The sequence below is a fragment of the Prunus mume genome, linkage group LG8 (genome assembly GCF_029339155.1).
Source record: "Prunus mume cultivar Tortuosa linkage group LG8, ASM2933915v1, whole genome shotgun sequence".
NCBI lineage: Eukaryota > Viridiplantae > Streptophyta > Magnoliopsida > Rosales > Rosaceae > Prunus > Prunus mume.
The window spans coordinates 8,276,878-8,284,256 of NC_142705.1; the positions used below are offsets into that span (position 1 = coordinate 8,276,878).

At 35.1% G+C, this 7,379-nt stretch overlaps 1 long non-coding RNA gene across 3 annotated transcripts; it reads left to right on the forward strand.

Moving 5' to 3' along the window:
• Positions 1-1,549: 1,549 nt before the first annotated feature.
• Positions 1,550-6,414, forward strand: LOC103339987 (uncharacterized). Of its 3 annotated transcripts, XR_016122435.1 has the most exons (8): positions 1,550-1,788; positions 2,057-3,032; positions 3,882-4,108; positions 4,187-4,279; positions 4,535-4,639; positions 5,371-5,490; positions 6,040-6,088; positions 6,230-6,414. It is a non-coding gene; the product is annotated as an uncharacterized LOC103339987 (long non-coding RNA). The 3 variants fall into 3 exon arrangements; XR_514702.3 differs by lacking the exons at positions 5,371-5,490; positions 6,040-6,088; positions 6,230-6,414 and having other exon boundaries at positions 1,551-1,788; positions 4,535-4,823; XR_016122434.1 differs by lacking the exons at positions 5,371-5,490; positions 6,040-6,088; positions 6,230-6,414 and having other exon boundaries at positions 1,551-1,769; positions 4,535-4,823.
• Positions 6,415-7,379: the final 965 nt, after the last annotated feature.

A 7,379-nucleotide genomic window follows, 5' to 3' on the forward strand; every position in this document is an offset into this window, starting at 1 on the left:
ACTTTAGACTTGGTTTGTTGTCAATCTATGGCATAGCATGAAAACACATGATGCTATTTCTCCTTGTAGATGGCAACAAATGCTTGGTCAATAGATTTAAGAGTTATCTAAAATTTACTTGGCTAGTAAGTATTTGAATCATTATCCTTTGTCTTGCCGCCAATTGCAATGAATAGTTATCCAAATTTATAAGCTCTGCAACCCCAGCCAATAGGAAACCATTTAGTTGCCGCCTCTTTTGTAGTATAAATAGGGGTCATTTCCTTTGATTATTGAAAACACAGGACATTGCATAGTAGTACATTAGAGAGAGAGAGAGAGAGAGAGAGAGAGAGAGAGAGAGAGAGAGAGAGAGAGAGAGAGATGATGATGATGATGAAATTCTTGGAGGAGATATAGGGCTTAGCTTGTATTTTCTTAAATTGGAGCAATGCTTTGGAGTCGAGGTAGGGGTTTCTTGGGGGCCTTTACGGGGATTGATCTAATTAAATTTTGTGAGGTCAGCTCTGTATTATGTGTGATATTGTATAATGTTCTTGATATAGGATATTTACGTATTGTGAACTATTTGAATAATGTTGGCATAATTATATCATGTCAAAGTAATTGGTTGGAGTTGTTGGGTTGAGAAAATAATGATGGAAAAGAGGGTAATGGGAATGATCTTTTGTGTAGTTGAGTCTAACCATTGTAGGGACCAAGTCCAGGCGAGCCCGTGTGCACAATAGATTAGGAAATCGTCGGTATAATTGTCGATTGGGTGATTTGGGCTTGGAGATCAATGGTGTAGACAAGATGACTAGCAAAAGGGGAATTACGGGATGATTGAGATGGATGTTAGTTCATATAAATGGGCATTCGGGACCAAGTGGTATAAGCATGGTATGGGACGTGCTGGTCTGCTTGTCCAGTTATATGAATTAACGGGAATAGATGAAGAACATTCATGCATTATTATTAATAATGTGATATTTGGTTGCATGATTGCATGTCACTTAATTTAGTTATATCAATCTACTGTGGTAAGGTCCCATGTCCCTACTGAGCTGTGGTTGCTCATCCCTCATCCTGTTTAACTTTTCAGATGAAATAGTGGGCAAGACGAGGACTAAATCGATTGAGTCTGAATTAGATGAGAGTAGTAGGGTTTTATTTATTTATTGTAAAGTTGTAAGATTTTGGATCTATTTTTATAAGAGAATTTTATTTTAAACCAAATGTTTCGGCTTTCTTTATTTTTATTTTCTCACGCACCGGACGCGGAGTTTCCACAAACCCCCGGTCCGGGGCGTGACACTGACACATGAACAGTAATTTGTTGAATATAATATTTGAGAATAATCTTCCTTGAGAGTAGTAATCCAATTAAATATGTATAGAACACAACAAAAAGAAATACGTATACAACAACAATTAAATATTACAATGGTTAACCAATAAAGTATTGCAAATTTATCCAGATTCAAAGAAAACAATTTATTACAATTTGAATTAACTTTCCAATACTTCCAACAAAACATAAAAACACTCCAATAAAATTACAATTCACAGTTGCTTCTAATTGGTAATAAAGAATACAACTTCTTCTCGCATCCATCCTTCCCTGCGATTATTTGAGATCAAATCCATTCCCAGCGGCAGCTCCATTGCTAGCGCTCTTGAAGAACACAGTTTGTTCTTGCCCAAGTGGTTTCTTCCAGGACTATCTTCTTACTCCTACTCCAGAGCGGTGGTTGAATTTCTAAAGGCCCCTCTATCCCCGATATGAGGTTCTACCTCCTTATTTTTGTATGTTGTTTTCTCAATCATAAAATCTTAATAATTACTTGTTAGGGCTTGTAGATTCTTAATTTGATTTTCATGTATTATTTGGATCTTAAATGGTTAATATTTACATAATCAAATTTGAGTCCTCCCTGCCTTCTTGACAAATTTGATACTATCTGTTTAATATTGGTATTTGACCATGTGGGGTTGCCTTGATTAAATTTGCATTTATGAACTTTTTGCTTGATGGGGTTGCCTTGATTAAATTTTTTGTCTTGATTGTTTCCAGTTGTTATGGATAAATCTTGGGTTAAATTAGATAGGGCAGGTGAAGAATATAAGACGTGTCTGCAACAATTTATTGATGATTCATTGCTTGTTGCATCTCACGATGGGATGCTCAAATGTCCTTGCAAGAAGTGTTATAATTGGTTTTGGCGTGAACCAAATCTTGTTTGGGCACACTTATTATATGAAGGGATGGATCCACATTATGAAGATCAAGTCTGGGTTCTTCATGGTGAACATTTACCTGACCATGACTTCATGGAGGAGGTAGAAGAACAACAATTGTGTGAACTCACAGTTAATGAAAACCACAATGTCTTGTATGATGTTTTTGGGAGCGATAGCTCTGCGAATGATCGCCATGTTGATACAGAGGGTCAAACTACTAATGTGAGAGCCGAGTATGCAAAAAAGTTTTACGACTTACTCAATGATGCAAACACACACTTGTACCATGGTTCAACGAAGATGAAGAAGTTAGAGTTTCTTGTTAAACTGTACCAAGCCAAATGCTTGTCAAGTTCGACTGATAAGGGAATGGATATCATGTTAAAGTTGGTGAAAAGTATTCTTCCAGATGGGGAGACATTACCGAACAGCTTCTACGATGTAAAGCAGTTAAATAAGGATCTTGGTTTGACATACCAAAAAATTGATGCGTGTCCGAATGATTGTATGCTATACTGGAAAGAATCTATTCTTGATGATTCTTGTAAGCATTGTGGGCAAAGTAGGTACCAAAAACAAGATGTGGAGGAGAATGGTGATACTAGAAAAGTCCCAGCTAAAGTGCTTAGATACTTTCCACTAACACCTAGATTGCAGCGCTTATATTTGTCAAGGTATACAGCCGATCACATGTCGTGGCATGCAAAGGACTAATGGCTGTGGACCAAGGTTTGTTTCCAATTGATGTACAAGATTGGCGACGTTTTGAACATGGAACAACACTAGGCAATGCATGGAAACGAATCAAGGTATAAAGTATTTTGTGAGTTGGATTTGTTTATAAATAATTTTGTCTACACAATATTCTACTGCTATTATTTGTTTGTATCACATGTGTTAATATGTAAAGGCTTTTTATCAAGGGCCACGTTGACCCCTGGGATGATGGAAAACACCATTTCAGTTGGTATCTTGACCCATTGATTGGTTGAGTGGTTGGGCAAGCACTGCCACCACTTGTTTGTGGAAAGCCTTGGCTAAAACGAATCAAAGCAGCTTCTAGCTTCTGTTGCCTTGCTCGTTATAATCCAAGACATGTTCATCTATATATATAATTCATATCTTGTATATGATTCATTCTTATAATCTATTCTAATAGGCATCTTGTATACATTCTACAGATGAATACAACTCAATAACCTCAATTATCTTGAGCTCTACCAATCATGATATGTAACGTATAGGGTTGTGGTAAGCCACTAGGTTATAGTGGATTGCCCTTTAGTCAATGCTTTTATGAATCTGGTATTCCATTTCAGATTAGTATGTTTCTTCTTTACTTATTTTGATAATCTGGTCATATGTTCTCTTTATGTAAGGCTCACCCACCATGCATATAGGACTTACGTCACATAGCAACAATACATTTATGTGTATTAATGAGGTTAAAACCAAGAGGAAGTAACAGGTGACACAAAAGTATAATAAGCAATGAGAGCAGGAATGTAACTTTTCAATGGAAGCTAAAAGGTTTCTTGAACTTTAAGAGTAGTGAATTGTCAGTACTTTTGGTCTTCGTGTTTCAATTGAATACTTTGATTAACTTATACATGTCAAACCACTAAAATGTTAATGTATATAGTTGAATATGAATGCAGAGGACAATTGATCGGTCTGATCCGGAAATGAGAAAAAAGGCACCCAAAATACGGCCGTGGCTGAGTAGAAACTCAATCAACTTTGGAAGAAACACAAGGCCAATCTAAAAAAGAATTGGTATGATCCTTTTTTGAATTCAGAGGAGCGATGGAATTGCACTGATGACAAGGTTAGCAAAGAACAGTGGAGGTTATTGGTGCAATATTGGGAGACTGGTCCAGCGCAGGTAAAACATGAAATATGTCTTTGGTTTTTGTTTTTTAAAATGGTCAATTGTTTGACGCTGTATAAAATGTTCATACAGAAACGATCGATCACAAATAAATGTAATCGTGCGAAGCGCAAGATGCACCACACAACAGGGACAAAATCATATGCCCAAGTGAGGAACCAATATGTAAGTGTCACAGTTTTTCTAGTCAATTAATGTGGAGCATGTTATCATATTGTATGTCTGCTTATGCAAGTTCTCATAATGTTTTGATAGTATATAAATGATAAAAACATAGAACAGCTGGTGTATACTTTCAATTTTTTAATTAATGGGCCACGAACAAGTGATTTTGTGGACGGTTTAAGAAAAACTTCTTTTAGGTACTCATGCTATGATTTAAAATAATATTTGATATGTGAACTGCCTGGTGGATTTTAGAAGGTGAATCACAGGGGTGTCTCCCCTGACAGATGCAAAATGTTTGAACTATGCCACCTAAGAAAGAATAGAACACCTGTGAATGAGACAGCTGCAAAAGCTATGGTGAGGCTGAATTTGATTGTATTTTAGGATTTGTTGTCTTGTGCTGTTTGTTAAAGAGGCATCCATGTAATAGAATGCACAGTTAACATATTGTTAATGTATGACTTCTGTAATTTTCTTTTGGTTTCCCTTAACAACTTTGTAATAGGATGTGTATTGTTATTTATCAAGCTCAAGATTAGATTAAGGAGAACCTTTCTTGGTGTTCTTCTCTAATTTATGCTCTATGGAGGTTCAAGCAAGTTAACAAAGATATTTTGCATTGCATATCATTACATTAAACAGTCTTCATAAAATGATGACTAGTCATCCGTTTCTCATATGACTAGTCATCCTTGCTCTGTAGGATTTCCAGCTGGATAACAAACTGTTTTGTCCTATTCTTCTTTCTCTTTCTCTGCTGTCATGTGGGTTTCTGACCTAAGGAATTTTTTGGCCTATAAAGGCTACGATTTTGCTCATTTGGCGGCTGTCTCTTTTGGGTGGAAGTTTTGGAAAGATTGGCTTGCTTTCTTTCTCTTCTTCTTCCTCAAGAGAGAACCAAATATTTCATCTATGAGTTTTTCCAATTGATTTCTTTTTGAAAAACTGCTTTTGAAACCCGAATCTGCATCTAGCTACTTAAATCATCTCTCATTTATATCTAGGTCAGATTCAAGACTGATTTCTTCAAGAGTATGGTTTCTTGAAGAAATTGGTCATTCTCATTTGAATCCAAATATTGGTTTCAGTTTGTGTTGGAGCTTGCAAGCTAGTGCCATGGGATGAACGAGCTGGGAAGGAGCTGCCATTGCCATGAAGAACTGAGCTTCAAGTTTTGCTAAGTTGGAGAAGAAGATTGCACAAAGGAGGTATTGATCATATTCCTAAATAGATCTAGGTGCTTCTTGAGCTTGGTTGTGTTTCCTTTGTAAGAATCCTTTTCTACTTAGTAGAGTGCCTGGTCGGTTGATGACTCCCAGTTTTTCCCAATGTTGGGTTTCTGGGTGAACAAAATCTGTTTTGCATATCTATAATTTTTCTGGGTTTGTGTCCTTGGTGGTTGATTAGTCATCTTTATCTGCTGTTTGATGTTTACATGATAATGATGATTTCACACACTTTCATCATAGTTGTTGCTAGTACAGGAGATGCCTAGATTAACGGGTTCTTCTGAGTGCCTAGGTTGTCACTAGTAATCTTCTAGGGTTGCAGGTACTTTGTGGCATACTCTGTGTGTTCTCTTGATTGTGGTTGTTCATGACTAGCAGTTGACTAGTCATATGTGTATTTGGTCAAGGTTTAAAGTGTGTGAAGATTGCTGTGTTGTTGTGTCTTGTTTGTATGATTAAATTTACCCCTCGTCACCTATGTACTAATTTTACATATATATATATATTCTTTGTGATTACTTCATGCAGGAATGTAGGCCCAGTGTGCAAAGTTTGAAAAATATGATTCCAAATTATGGTATGTGGACCATGCAGTACCATTATGCATTTTGTTAACATCATGCTTATCAATATATATGTGTTTTGGAATTATGAAATTCATAATACCAAAATACATGTTAGTTTGGTATTTTGATCATAATTGCTTCATTGGTACTAGAGTATGCCATTTCCTTTTTGAAGACCAAGCTCAAGTGGGATGAAATTAGTTATTTTGAAAGTAGATCCCAAATGATTGTATATTTAGTTACTAGTGACTTAATATTTTGGGAGGTTTAATCCTCCATATGTGTAAATTGTAATGAAAATTATGAAATTAAAGTTAATATGTTTATGAAATGTTTACTGTACTAGAAGAAATTGCAATGAAAGTCAATATCTTTATTAAATTGTTTATTGAATTTTAATGAAATTACAATAAACACCATACATTAATAAAAACAATAATTTTATTAATTAATTATTAAAAAATGAAAAGTAAGAAATGTACAAATAGAAATTTAGAATTTTTTTATATAATTCTAATACACAGATATAGATTTAAGTAACAAAAATGTGTTGTCAATTTGTTGAATTTGATGGGCCCCATTGTACTTAAATACTATTACCAATCAAATACGTAATATGAAGTTGATTGGATAGTCAAATAAGTAACAAAATATTGTAAATTAAAGTTGATTGGAAAGATAATGGGCCCCCACATACTGTTAAGAGTCAATTTTCATAATGTCACGAATATTGTTATATCGGTGACAATAGCCTTTAGTAACGACTTTATATATAATAAAGTTCATAATTATAATTACATGGTGACTATTGCTTTTACTCATCAAAGAAAGTGACTAAAGATGTCAACAGTCACCAATAAAATGGTAACCATTGTTGACTTTTTTTGTAGTGTCAGTTCATGATGCAAAGGACTCAAATGATATGGATGAACCTAAGCATATTCCTTTCTTGCATAAACCAAATACAAGAAAAGCCTAACTGCAATTTAAAGACTGAAAAGTCAAAGTATTCTTTGTTGCTGCTATCTTGTCCATTTCCTCTGTTATGGAAACTTCAACACACATGCCTGACTCAAAGAATATTATACACAAAAAGAGTGACACATCACCGCATTTTGTATGGATAGCGTTTATCTTGAGCAAGCTCATTCATAAATTAATCTCTAAACTTTTGTGAAAGATAAAATCAATCAAAATCAAAGAATTTGTCCTTTTGTTTTCAGAGAAGATTCAAAATGGACTTGGAGAATTATGACTTTGCCACTCAGGGAGGAATAACTACTGCATATATATAGGCCAAGA